This window comes from Mya arenaria, chromosome 1 (assembly GCF_026914265.1).
Source record: "Mya arenaria isolate MELC-2E11 chromosome 1, ASM2691426v1".
NCBI lineage: Eukaryota > Metazoa > Mollusca > Bivalvia > Myida > Myidae > Mya > Mya arenaria.
The window spans coordinates 15,032,617-15,048,304 of record NC_069122.1 but is presented as its reverse complement, the minus strand read 5'-3'; positions in this window follow the sequence as shown (position 1 = coordinate 15,048,304).

Here is a 15,688-nt window from a genome sequence, read left to right as displayed (position 1 = left end):
TTCACATTCATATTTAATCAATCGTTAGCAGAAGCGAAACTGATCGCACTTAATTAGTACTTAAATTGTCAATGGTAGATCGGTCTTGTCAAAAATGTTGACAAAAGATTGTAATGATGATAAAGGTTTAAAGTAGATGAATGATGTTTCCTGTATACTCGTATTTGAAAATAATGTCTGGCTCGATCAAACATAGTTTAAACGGTTGCAGGCATAGGACGAATACTTTACAGGTTGTTAAATAGGGCCGATCTAGAACTGTTATGTTTGTTGTGTCACTAAACCCTAGTTTCTCCTGACATGATAATACTCTATTGTTTAGATCTTCATTTGTGATTTAAGACAGTCTTGCTGTACGTAAACGCAAACATGGCTAACGCTATTTAGCAACCCGAGACAAATTTACCGTACGCACAGCTGTCATTAGGTCTAGAAAATGACACAGCAGGATCCAGATAATAAGATTCTGAGCTTGTCTCGGAGGCAGAATCGGTAAATGCCACAAGTCGAGGGAGTGAACTGAATCTCCTTAGACCGAGCCTGGTTTGACAATTTGTACCAGTAAATTAGCAGGAGTCTTACGATAAGATATTTTTCTAACTTCCTTTGTTTGTTTTTTGTTGTTGTTTTTTTCTAAAAAAGTGCAACTTTAGGAGAAGAGCTGGATAGACTCACACACAACGATTTTTGTTTTTTGGAAAACATGTTTGTTGTTGGTACAAATTGCCAAACCAGGCTCGGTCTAAGGAGATTCAGTTCACTCCCTCGACTTGTGGCATTTACCGATTCTGCCTCCGAGACAAGCTCAGAATCTTATTATCTGGATCCGGCTGTGTCATTTTCTAGACCTAATGACAGCTGTGCGTACGGTAAATTTGTCTCGGGTTGCTAAATAGCGTTAGCCATGTTTGCGTTTACGTACAGCAAGACTGTCTTAAATCACAAATGAAGATCTAAACAATAGAGTATTATCATGTCAGGAGAAACTAGGGTTTAGTGACACAACAAACATAACAGTTCTAGATCGGCCCTATTTAACAACCTGTAAAGTATTCGTCCTATGCCTGCAACCGTTTAAACTATGTTTGTTCGAGCCAGACATTATTTTCAAATACGAGTATACAGGAAACATCATTCATCTACTTTAAACCTTTATCATCATTACAATCTTTTGTCAACATTTTTGACAAGACCGATCTACCATTGACAATTTAAGTACTAATTAAGTGCGATCAGTTTCGCTTCTGCTAACGATTGATTAAATATGAATGTGAATATTTCTTTATTACTTGTTTTAATGCATCCTCAGATTTAAACAGGTACACCAAAAACTACAAAATAGACGATTTTCATCCACAACATCGCGTCACTGTAGTTTTTTTCTCAACTGTATCTAGATGAAAACACAGCGAAATCAGATTTGGCAGTTTCAAAATACCTCATCTGGATAATGATGATGTCGCACAGTGCTACAGAAACCTTTAATCTCTCAGAAAGAACAGATACAAACACGAAACAAAATTACCGTAGGTAATGAACGCCTCTCTCAATAAATGACACCTAATCTTAGCCACTTATTTGCGTGCACTGCTCCTTAGCATTGTGCATAAATACTAATTTTGAAGCAAATACGTCATTACGGGTTTCTAGACGGATAACTTTTGATCAATACACATTTATATTGCACCAACTTGACTCAACAATCATGAATAGTGTTGCTAATTGTCAAAACAGGCCAATATTATCGAGGGATCCTAACCTTAGCCGTGCCTTTTAGTTCGTTTTCCTCTCGAGTCGATGCCGATGTCCGAATGTTTGACAAAACTACAGCATGTTTCATAGAGATCCAAGTACCAATGGGTGTGGAATTTTCTCTAGCAGGGTTTTCACAATATGCCAGTGTCTAAACTGGCTTCCAAAATTTTAAATCGCCAAAAAACTCACCTTTTACATGGGCGCCGCCATCTTGTTTGAATGCTAAGGTTAAGCTCGATTCTCCCCCCTGGCAATGCAATGTTTAATATTGAAGTGTTGTTACAGTTGAAGAAAATATTTTACTATGGTATGAATCAGATCAACATGGCATAAAGGAAACCAAATTATGCACTGGTCAGTCAATTGTAACCACGCCCCCCCCCCCCACCCCCAGATCATGGGAATTGCGGGGACTTGGACTTTCAGTACAGCCAAAACCGGCTAAATTCCATGCCATGCGGAGACGAACAGTTGGTAAAATCCCCACCAAAGTCCCTGCACCCCGGGGACTCTAGGCAAGGCCAATTACCTGCTGTATTTAAAACAGACAAAACCACCGCATTCACCCGGCAATGTGGGGCCACCTGACAAGCATAAACACGACCCATTTCACCGGCTATTCCCCGTATATCCCCGGACCTGGGGTGGCCGTGGTTACAATTGACTGGTGCATTAATATCACAATTTTAAAGAAAATCTGAAATACCCTACTGTACTGTAATGTATGTTTTATGCAGAAAGATGACAACTGTGACGTCGCAGATGCATTTTGTTTCGAGTTATTTATATTATCATTATTTTTCACATCAATATTTGCAACAATTATTAACATCTACTAATGGCACGAAGCAAAACGACGTCATTGTTTTTTGGATTTTCACTAAGTTTGTATTTCCGTGTTTTACTGCAACTTACTTTTAGTAGTTGGTGACCTTTCACCAGATGTATATCAGTCATTAATTGTATTGCGTTAAATTCAGCCAATTTGACCACAAGGTGATGATGTTATTCAATTAATTATTTTTAATTCTCATTTTTAGCACTAACAATCCATTGTAAAACTCGAGTGTGATGCCTTAAAATAATAAATCCGATTTGACATCGGAAATTCCACGGACATGTGTTGATTCATCCGCCATCTTGGATAAACCGGGTCATTTTGGGTCATGCCATTAACACATCATATTTTGATGATTCTACTTAAAGAGTCTACAGTATGATATATATTTTAAAATATTTCGATAGTTCAAAGTATTGAATTAATTATGTTTAGCAGCAATGTACTTCAGTATTCAGTTCGAAACATTTACGGATTTTTTTTATCGATACAGTAAAATGGCCGAGGAGTTCCGAATGCAGTTTTGTAGTAATGTAGTGGAACTATTTCCATGAAGTAGTCGATATTGGCGAAATGATTTATCAATATAAATATTTGATTTCAGTACCAATTGTCAATAAATTATACATGACCCACTTCTCTCACTATTCGCCCAGATATTTTAGAAAAAAAAACTATGTAACAGCCACTTTGAATCAGCTGTGTATTCAAAACAATGATGTGAACTATTTACTGAGCGCACTGGCGTGCTTTGGTTTGTAGTTTGATAGGCTGATGTGCCTACTTAGGACGGGCCCTGAGGGGCACCGTCCAAAAAAATGCGATTTCAGCGGAGTTAAATATTGTGAGATTGTACACCATGCCAGTATGTACCATGGTATAATAATTCGGAGCTCCTCGGCCATTTTTTATCGAAAACAACCTCAGATGTATGCCGGTATATCTGTAGAACTATTTCGTATTTTTTAAATAATAGTATTAATTAATTGTAGTATTTTAACATGTATGTTGTATATTCAACTTTAAAATGAAAGCCAATGAAATGAATAACTGTATAAATAAGTAAGATTTCCAAGAGTAAAGTTATTCAGTTTTCACCGCTAAAAAGAAATAACTACGCGATCTACTTGCAGCGTAGTTAAAATATAAAGATTTCTGACATAAATAAATCTGACCAAGTATTGCATTACAGGTGTATCTGAGCACTTGCATCCATGCTATCTTCGGAGAGGCTTCCCATGGGATTTTGGTCTGAATTCGGGGGAATTTTGATATTACACTAGGGGATTTCTACGCGGCGACATTTTGCGCAAAATCAACATTTATAATATAAGAATAAATACAGAATTGCACTCAAATTACAATATTTTTTGGACTTAGTCATCATGGTCCTTCATGGAATTTCACACTCATAATATTATGGCTGCTTTCCACTGTCAACCTTAAGCAAGTTAAAAAAAATGGATATGGATCCCCCGGCGGGGGACCAGGGGATAGGTCGGAATTCCGGGGGATTTTTCCACTGCCTGGGGATATGGCATGTATGCGGCCCATAAAATAGGCTAAGGTTTAAGACTTCCAAAATACATAGCATTTACAAATATGATAGTTACAGAAAAAGCAGAGCATGCGTAACAACACTGTTGATTTAAAACAGGGAATAGACAAAATAAAACACTTATTCTTAATTTAAGCACCATATTAAGAACTTACTTTGTGAAAATAAACAGAATGTGCACGTCCACAGAATCACATTCAAACTCAATATTTAATGCATTCTTAATGCTGGTTACATATACATACACTGATTGCTCCAAAGAAAGTTGTCCGGCGAATTTTCTCAAAAAAAAATTACAGATTTAATTTAAATTACAAGCGCTCGTTTAAAGGAATGGCATTGAAATTAATCGGAATGCTTTTTATTGCACGGTCAAACTCCGCCTACTGGTTACCGTTCCGATATGGAAGTAAAAGTATTAAATACACGCCGGGTAATCATTGGAGCCATAACAGTTTGTTATGTGTTGAAAATGCTCCAACTCGTCTTCCGTTATAGTGCCAATGAGTGGAATATGGATGTAAACGGTGTGTAAGGTTTCTTATTTTTCATTTTTAGAGGTTTATACGAGTAAATTTAAAAAAAATGAATAACAGAAATAGAATGGGACCACGACTTTTGTCTCAAAAGCCACCATAGTCCACAATGAGAAATTATTTCAAATCAAATCAATTATTGTGACAATACATTTGTAATCTAACCATGTTGATTTTTTTTCCAAAGGCCAGACAATATATGTATCATGTGATATAGGCCTTCAGTCCCTGATACAGATTGAATTTCTCTAAATTGACTGTATTATGTAACGCGCTCTCTGATTGGTCGAATTATATCACGTGACGTCGTTTATGATTTCATTGTGTTCCACGTGACCAATAAATTGCGTTGTTACGTTGACAACGTCACAATTTGTTTACACTCGCGACGCAAAATCGGTTAGTGTAAAATCTTGCACTTGTTTAGCATCTTTCTGCTAATTCAATCTCATCCAAAGATGGTCAGACCCGCTTGGGTACCAAGAAACCAGCCGGACCCACCCCAAGAGGGACATGGCGTCCGAACAAGGGCTCAACAGAGGTAAAAACACCGGAATCATAAATGATAAAATGTTGTTTGTTTGTCGTAAAATATATGCATACAGATTTTCAAGAGGATTTATACTAAAGGCGAATACTCATATGAATGAGTGTTCTTTTAAAAAATCATAGAGCGCCGAATTAGCGAATATATTATTTTTTCCTTCATTTTATAAATCATAATTAGTAGTTACAATAGTAACAGTAGTATTAGATTATTTGCTGTTGTTGCTGCTGCTGTTGTTATTGGTGTTGTTGCGGAAGCAAAAGTCGAAATTGTAGTGGTTGTCATAGGTTTAGTAGTGGTAGTAAAAGCAGTAGCAGAAGAAGTGTGAAGAAGTATGAAATTGCTTCTTTAATATGGACCCAGTACAATCTAAGGTCAAGGTCATAATGATAAAAGGTTCTCATTTTAAAGAACTTTAGAAATTTAGACTTAAATTACTTTAAAGATAATCATGATTAACATTAACTATTTTTGATTTGTAAACTAAAACTAAATGTGTTTACGTGAACGCGTTGTTCTTAAGAGGTTTCGAGAACTTGTGGCCTGGCTTGAATCTTGTGCCGAAATATCTTGTTGGAAATACGTCATATTATTCTGGCGACTTTTGCGTTTGCGAATGCATATTTGTTTCAAGTTCGCCCTTTTGCATTTAAAAAACCCGCTTAGTAAAATAGATACTAGTACATTACAGAACTCGCTTATTATGTGTTTTCCCGTTACATAAAAAATGTAAACTAATATGTAATATGAATTTCGGCTGCCTGGTCACTCCATATCAAATTACTTAGTTATAATCTAAGAAAGGGTTTCATGAGCAGCGAAATAATGTATAAATAGTATAGTAACATCACATTACAACTTTGAAAGATTGCAAAATAGGTTAATTCACGTGCATTCTCGGTTTAAATAAAAAACAAAAACATACTAACTTCCATAAGTTTAATTATAATGTATTTTCGGTCATGTATTTTACGGATTGGAAATCGGTAAGAAATACCCTTTCAAATAAAACAAAAATTATATACGATCACAAGGCATCAGGAGTTAAGACTACGGCCAATGACGCGATAAAACAAAACATCCTATTTATACATCGGGTATCTTGTGTTCAGCACACTCTGTGCGGTACATGCAATTCAAAATTAATATTAAATTAAAAGCGAAGAATGGCATGATTGCATGATAGCATTATTTCTCTTGAACTACCACCCCATAATGTAATGCACCATTCAATTGTAATCACGCCCCCACCACCCAGTTCCGGGGAATAGCGGTGACTTTGCTTACGGTCCAGCCAAGCCCGGGTAAAATCCCCGCCAAATGCCTCGCACACCAGGAACCCTAGGTAAGACCCATTCCCGCTATTTTTGGCGCGAAGACAGAATCACTGCATTCACCCGGCACTGCGCGGCTACCTGGAAGGTAAACACACGGCCTATTTCCCCGACCTGGGGTGGGTGTGTGGGGTCTTGGTTACAATTGATTGGTGCATAAATCTGCATTCGATGTAAAAAATATATATATAAAGTGTGAATGATGCTTCCTGAATGATTTGTTAGTACTGGCTGCGCTTGCTTGAATCCTGAAGAAACCCCCCGCTTTGATTGAGAACTGAATGTTATAGTTATTGTACCAACTATCCGAATTATTGAAATTATCCACGAGCGCAAAGCTCGATATATATTTCTCCCACCTCAGATTATAAGTATCTTCCATGGCCGAGAGTGTAAGATAGGTTCATTCCGACCCGAGCGTTAACCTCGTTTCCGCAAAACACCCTGCGCGAGGGTCGGTATGAACCTATCTTACACGAGCGGCTAAGGTAAATGTTTTTTCTCCCACCTCAGTTAAACAAAATTAAGTAAAAATGTATTTTTTTGCTGGAACTCTTTTGTGCTTCGTGAAAATAATTGCGTATGGATATGCGATCATTCGTGGTTGTCATGGATATGCGCGTAGTGATTCAGATTATGTAAATAGTCAAATCGGTCTTTAAATAGTTCTAAAGACAGATCAGCATTATTTCTTGAATGGTGCGTACGTTTCCATGATGCTACAGACGACAGTCTTCAACAAGGGAGGTAATTACAATGTGGCGACCATTAAAAGGAGTTCCATACGGGCATTTTATCTTCGCCCGTGGGCAAGATAAGAATTGCTAGCATGGTTTAATTATTGGATATACTTATCTGAGGTGGGAGAAAAGTAGATCCAAAAAAATAACCATGCTAGAAATGAGGTGGGAGAAAAAGCATCTTCCATAGCCGCTCGTGTCAAGATAGGTTCATCCCAACCCTCACGCAGGGTGTTTTGCGGAAACTCGGTAAACCTCGTTTCCGCAAAACACCCTACGCTCTGGTCGGGATTAACCTATCTTACACTCTCGGCCATGGAAGATACTTATAATCTTTTGAATTTCGCGTGAAGTAGGTGAAGAAACTAAACATATTTTAATAAAGTTATTAGTGTTGGAATTTATCTGCATGTTTTGATTCTTATTGCACGGCTAAGCTCCGCCTACTGGTTACCGGTCCAATATGGGAGGTAACGTTAATAAAAGACGGAAACAAAGAACGGTATAAAAAATGCTAATAAGCCACTAAATTAACCGAGGTGCGTACGGCTATCAATGCAAAATAAAATCTAAAATTGTGACAATGCAATAGTAATTTAAGTTTGTCACAAAATGTTTCCAAACGCTAGAAAATATGTGACATGTTCAATATGATTAAGGCCTATAGCCCTTGATTCAAAATTATTTCATCAAAATTGGCTGCATAATGTAACGCGCATTCTTATTGGTCGAAATATATCACGTGACGTCGTTTTGTTTTTCATTGCGTACCACGTGACCACAAAATTACGTTGTTACGTTGACAACGTCACAATTTGTTTGCACTCGCGACGCAAAGACGGTTAGTGTAAAATCTTGCATTTGTTTAGCAACTTTCTGCTAATTCAATTTCATCAAAAGATGGTACGACCCGCTTGGGTACCAAGAAACCAACCGGATCCACCCCAAGAGGGGCATGGCGTCCGAACAAGGGCTCAACAGAGGTAATGAAACCGGGAGTTCATAAATGAAAAATGGTGTATGTTTGCCGTTTAATATATGCATACAGATTTTCAAAAGGATTTATACTGAACGCGAATAATCATACGAATGAACGAGTTTTCTTTTAAGGAATGATTGAGCGCCGATTTAGCAATAAAGGTTTTTCCTTTTAATTTATCAGCATCGATCATTGAAGTCGTCGGGAGTCCATTAAATGATAAATGTTGCATGTTTGACATAAAATATATGCATACAGATTTGAAGATGGATTTTATTTAAGACCATTATTATTATTATTATTATTATTATTATTATTATTATTATTATTATTATTATTATTATTATTACTATTATTATTATTATCATGTTTATTATTATTGTTATTATTAAGTAGTAGTAGTAGTAGTAGTAGTAGTAGTAGTAGTAGTAGTAGTAGTAGTGGTGGTGGTGGTGGTGGTGGTGGTGGTGGTGGTGGTGGTGGTAGAAGTGGAAGTGATAGTGGTTGTTGTGGTGGTGTTGTTGTTGTTGGTGGTGGTATTGGGATGGGATGGGTGGTCACCGACGAAACTGTTGCTTTGGATAAATGACAGACTTTGCTCGCAATAATTTGCGAGTAAAACCCTCACTCCCGAGCCGCCCTCGCCTTTAGTAGCATTCTTTATGATTTAACAAAAAGATTTGCACATGTTTTCTGTATCCATCTAATGCATCTATTAATCAAATATTTATCAACAGGGCACAGGAAGGCCGCCGACGGATCATGCGACGACGACAGCTTACCAGACAGGCGCGACCGGAACCCGCCATGCCTCCGAGACCACAGCCGCGTGAGTTACAGCCTTTAATTAAATAGTATTCCACTTTATTGACGCGCGACAATTTCCACAACAAAATGATCCCATTTAAGCCAGTTTGATAAGTCAATGTCTGAATATCTTTCTTTTTTATATAATGTTGTAGGCGTTCAAACAAGGAGACACACTTCACACTTTACGCAAACACAATACGTTTATGCCTATCTATGGTTTATAAGGGCCTGTCACACCTAACCGATTTGGCTTGCCGGAGTTAAACTGGAGCACAAATTTGGCGAGTTTTGGAGTTCGGTACGAGACCGGCTGCACAACGATATCACATCGTTAAGAACGGCAGTACGTCGTCAGAACACCGTCAGAACATCGGTGGATAGATAGCAACGGCAGGCGACGTTATAAATTTTTTGAATGCTTAAAATGTTATGCCGTTGCGCTGCCGGAGCGTACAACTGGAATTCAATGTCACTATAACGGTAGTACTATGGTAAGGCGTGTTAATGTCGGTAAGGCACTGGTAGTGCAACGTAATGGATCGGATGCTCACCGTCGGCTTCACTGTGATTGTATCGTAGTCCTTCTGATGAACTAACGATGTACTAGAGTTCTTAGCGATGTGATACTGTGCTACTACCATACTTATACCGTACATCGGTAGAACAACGGTATCGCTACGATATCACTCCGCATTAGTTCTGGTCGGTGGTGGCACATCGGAAGAACAGCGGTAGCGCAACGGTATCACTCCGCTATAGCTACGGTCAGTGTGACACATCAGTAGAACAACGGTACCGCTACGGTATCCGTCCGCTATATCGCCGGTAAGTAGTGGCACATCGGTAGCACAACGGTAGTGCAACAGTTTCACTCCGCTTTAGTTCCGGTCGGTGGTGGCACATCGGAAAAACAGCGGTAGCGCAAAGGTTTCACTCCGCTATAGCTCGGTCAGTGGTTGCGCATCTGTAGACGGCGGTAGCGCAACGGTATCACTCCGCAGCGGCTCTGGTCAGTGGTGGCACATCGGTAGAACAACGGTATCACTCCGCTATAGCTCCGGTCAGTGGTGGCACATCGGTAGAACAACGGTATCACTCCGCTATAGCTCCGGTCAGTGGTGGCACATCTGAAAAACAGCGGTAGCGCAACAGTTTCACTCCGCTATAGCTCGGTCAGTGGTTGCGCATCTGTAGACGGCGGTAGCGCAACGGTATCACTCCGCTGTGGCCCCGGTCCGTGGTGGCACATCGGTAGAACAACGGAAGCGCAACGGTATCACTCCGCTGTAGCTCCCGTCTGCGGTGGCACATCGGTAGTACAACGGTAGCGCAACAGTATTACTCCGCTATAGCTCCAATCAGTGGTGGCACGTCGGCAGAACAACGGTATCGAAACGGTACATTCTGTTATTAGGACGGTAAGTGATGGCATATTGGTAGAAGAACGGCGGCAGTAAATAGTATATGACAGGCCCTTTTGATAAGATGGGTGTGATTAGCGTAAAGGTGTTCGCATGTTTACATCAGTATAATATCATGTTTCAAAGATGCAGGCAATCTATGAAATAACAGTTTTCGGGTTCCTTTGCGATCCCGTATCATAAAAGCTAAATTTTACTTTCTTCCTCTTTCTTACCAACACAGTCGACATTCAACAGAGAATATTTCACCGTCTGCGCGACCTCCGCCCACGGCGAAACATTGAACATGAGAGCATGGTGTTGCGTTCAATGCGTGTGATTCCCGGACCATATGATGTCACCGGAAGTCTCCAGCCAAGCCGCCCGCGCAACCAGCCCCGGACGAAGAGGCTTACGCGCACTCATGGCCACAACGCGTCTGTGGACCAAGACATGGCCAGACGATATATCCGGGAGCTTGAGACGGAACTGGGTGCTAGGCGAGCAGCGTCATTGGAAGTGACGACCACTATGACGTCAACAGTCCACGATGACCAGCCCGGAACTTCCGGTCTCCAGAATGGTTCTAATGAGGTATAATTCGAAAAATATATTTATTTATTTTTATTTAACATCGATGGGTTTTGAGTTGTTTAAAAACGTTTTTAAACGATAAGCAGATATTTATTCAGTTCAATCATGTACATAAATAATGTGTTTAACTTCTCTGGCTAAGTAGTATTTGCTATATGTTTTTTTTTATTATTTAATCAACGTTATTGATTTTTTATTTCAATATAAACATTATTCCCCTACAAACATGAATCTGTATCCACTAAAATGGTCCAGGGCCTCATTCGCACCGGATATTGGCGTCCCGACCTCGACGATGGCTCAAGTTCTTCGGAGGATGTGGTAGAAGCCCCGACCGGAAGAGAAGTGCCAACCAGGGCGCCCGCTATCCGCCGCTCACCGCGCATTTCCACCTCACAGATGCTCCACAGAGGTTTGTGTTAAGGTTACATTATACCATTAGATTTGTTTTTTTCGAAGTGCTAATATCATCAATGCTTGAGCTAAAGTAGACTAGAACCCTGTGTTACTTTTTGGTAAATCTGTTTGGATAAAAGAGAATGAGGGTGCCAGTCTAGAGCTTAATGAAGATCTATGAACGAGGAATATTTTGAGCAAACCGTCAAATATTCACAAACAATGGCGATTTGTTGAAAGAATCAAAGTGTATGTACACCACGGACAGAAACGCTCCTACGACATATTTAATGTAGGCCATCCATCATTAGGATGCAAAGGTGAGTCAGTGCATTTTACTCTAAAAACATCGAGGTAATTTCTTTGTTTAATTTTATAGTGATATAAACCATTATTTTTGCATGGATATATGTTTAGTAACACCATAACGATACTACTATTATGATAGAATTAACTTTATAAAAGAGATTTAATAAAATAAAAAATAAAAATTTAACTATGATTATACAGCAATTTTATTAATTCGTTTCTTAAATAACTTTATACTGTCGATGAAAACTTTGAAAATAGTAAAACTAATAAGTACTTATTGTTTTGTATTAATGTTGGAATGTTGGATCACTAACCTTAATTTTATATGATATGCAGTACCTTGTTTCCGGTCGCAGGTGGTACTCTTTATTTATACTGTATAAGCTAGAAAAAAGTTTCTCCTCCCTGAGTTTACGGTTTAATACAGCCATCATGTTCTGTTTAACACATGTGTAATATCACGTTGCTCTATTTCTATTGGCCAGAAAATATATAACTCCGCATTTTTGTAAACAAATTAATTGGCAAAACTTGTTGTTTAATTGGAAGCCATACGTGCATTTCTCATTTCGTATTTATAAATATCATAAATGATGAAGTTTTATTTAAATACAGTAGTACACTTTACATCTAAAAGTGGAAAGCGTGCGTTTTCGTCTTGATTTCGTAATTTTTTTTAAAGACGTTCATATTGAAACTGAAAATGATGTCATGAACATATAAAAATTTGTGACGTCATCTTACCAGATATGACGTCACATTTTAAAAGAAAGCGTTTTCTTCCTAGTTCGATATCATCTTAGTATGCATTCTTCTCAGAAACAAAATAAAAACGATCGGATGTATCTGTAGGTGAAACAGGTAAGTCGTTTTTGCTAAAAAATACTAGAAAAACGTGATAAAAAGCAGAATCTGACACTCGTCATCATATAATACACACTTTTATTTGACTCGTCCGGGAAATTCGTTGCTAAGCTCGCGAATTGCTGACTAGTAACATAAATTATATCATGAACTCTTTGTGCAAATATGACGACTCGTGACGGATCCGGGTATGTCATTTTACCGAGCCGTTGGTGAAAAGACTTTATGTAGATGCCTCGTGACCCCATATTACGTCAGTATCTATTTAAAAGAGTATTGCTTTCTCGTTACTGATATATCCCGGAACAACCGATATAAAATGACCGAAAACACATATAATACCAACATAGTATGTGGCATAGCATCAACATTTAATATAATCCCCAATGTCTCGAGATAAGATGACAACCGTCAGGGTCGGAGCCAGGATTTGACGTAAGAGGGGGCGTAATTTAGGGGCGTAACTGTTTGACTTGCGCCCCTCCCTCAGAACCGAATTTTATTTGATTTAAAGTGTTGGGGGGGGGGGGAGTACGCCACCTAGGCAATTTTTAGTCCGAAATGGTGCATTTTGGATGTATTTAATTACTTGTTCTCCTATATTGAAATAAAAAGTACATTTGAACTTGTATTTTGAACGTGTGTTAATGATGATACAGTATCAATATCATTAAGGAAGAAGTACAGACTTCGAAAAAATATACTTTATTATCCTGCCAACGTTTTGTCATGCTGTCCTTCAGCAGCAAAACGTTCAGTAGGGCAAGCGTTTACAAACCCTAAGCAAACTGTTTTTGAACAGGGTTGTTCAGTGTAGCCACAAACTCGACACTCACAACATGAAATGCCTATTAATAGTAACAAGTGTCGTCTGCCTCTATACCACCAAAAATATAGTTTCAGGGCTTGACGCTTATTCTAATACTTGGTTGCCCGAAAACCACCTAGCCATTTTCACTTGCCCAAATGGATATTTTACTTACCCAATTTTTTGGGGCTCATTTTGTTGTTATACTTCACATCCAAACCCATTTCCAGATTCAACCTGCAAATCAGGGCTTGCTGTATTTGAAATAAATCAGTTGTCATGAAATTTGTAACTAATAGCACATACATTCAAATTATTAAGGATGAAATAAAATTGAATTATAAGAACGAACAGTCAACGTCTTATTATCTCAGCCTTGTAATCTTACATTTATTTTGAAGTAAATTACACTTTATCGCAATGTAAAGTGAAATCGTAAAGTTCCAAAAACCGAGCATCCGAAAATTGGAGCAGTCCGAAAAATAGCCAGAATGACCATTCTCGCTGTGTCTGAGTCCAGGAAAATTATTTCCCCAAGACTCGACCCAGCGTCGTTTTCGTTTTTTTTTTTTATAGCTGGTCTTTTTCTCGGATGACTTAGCCTTTTTTCGTTTGAAACATTAAAAAAACTTGACAGTGTCGACTGTCAAAACACCATTTGTGTACATTGTGAGGGCATTAACTGGAATGCTAGCTATATGGATTTGGTGCAGCTCACGCGATTGGCCAACGGATCTAGACGGAATTACTCGAGCTCTATCGGAAAATATTCGGCAGTCTTCGCCATCGTAGTTTCGAATGAAAATGTCAGAGGAGCTCCGTTTGACCCGTTTTCGAGTCAACAACCAATGAGTGCATTAGTTTCGGTTTGATAAATACTCTCCAAGAAGGAGAGTACGGACTACTATTTTTTACCCAAAAAGTCGCCACTATGACGATTTTTTTTTGTTACTGCCCGATCGGTCAGGTAGATTCTAAAAACTACTGCCCGCCTGCAAAAATTACATGCCCCGGGCAACCGGGCAGTGGTTAATATCGAGCCCTGAGTTTGAGAAAGTGCAGACTATATAAATTGCAAGCTATGTTTCCAACAACCGAGCTAGATTTGACAAAGCAAGAAGCAATCATCTATTTTAATTATTGAATTTGTTGAACTTAGAAAAAGATAATATTAAAGTAGTGTCCTTGCGCCCAAAAAAAACGAATGAACATCGAAACGTAATCAAAGAATTACTATCCACTCAAAGCGCATCATTCCATCACGTGACACAATGATCTCATCCCCTGCGCACAGTTTCCCCGCTTAAAACATCACGTGACCATCATAATGGTGAAAACCCGTATAAATACCTGTCCATGCAGCGCTATCAGCGCTTTGATTGTATCCTTGTTGCAACGCAGATCATTTACGAGGAACAAAATTGCAAATATTCGCCGCAAATGCGTTAACTGACGGCATTGCTTCGCATTTAAGATACTACATGAAATGGCGTCGACGTCAAAGCATTTAGAATGACGTCAGCAATGTTAATAAGTATATTATTACGACTTCACGTAATATTTGACACCATTGTTTATAGGATATCTGAAATCGACTGCGATCTAGTTTTGTTTTAAATGTGATTAAATATATATAACTCTGGTGTTATTTCATTATTTAGTTTCCTGAGATTATCTTTCTTGTTTTCTGTACATGTGTATCTGAAACACGTATTTTAACAATATCAGAGAGCCCGCGACACCGCCAACACACCCGAAACGTTGTTGATGACGTCAGAGATGCCGTCCGCCGCTCAACACGCGAGCGCCGCGCAGCCGCCAGGGTCCACGCCACCAGAAGACAGCTCGATGAGGCGACCGGCCATTCCGGTGCTCATGGGGCTGAGGGGGAGGGGCCCCCGAGGCGGCAGTAAGTTGAGAAAGGTGTGTCGGGGGGAGCACGCACGTCGGGAGAGAGGTACGATTCATTGATTTTTATCAAGATAGTACACTTAAAATTTTGTAACATTATAATCGATAATGCGTGAATTTGTTGTCGTTTTTTTTTTCAAGTGAAACTGTGATTGAAAAAAAAATGTATGACTGGTCAATATATTTCCTTCACTTCAAATGTAGGCCTGGTTTAAAAGCTAAATCAACTTAAATGATTTATCTGTGAATATGCTAAAAGGGACCCCGAAAATAGCTCTCTTCATTCTGGTCCTCACAATGATTTCA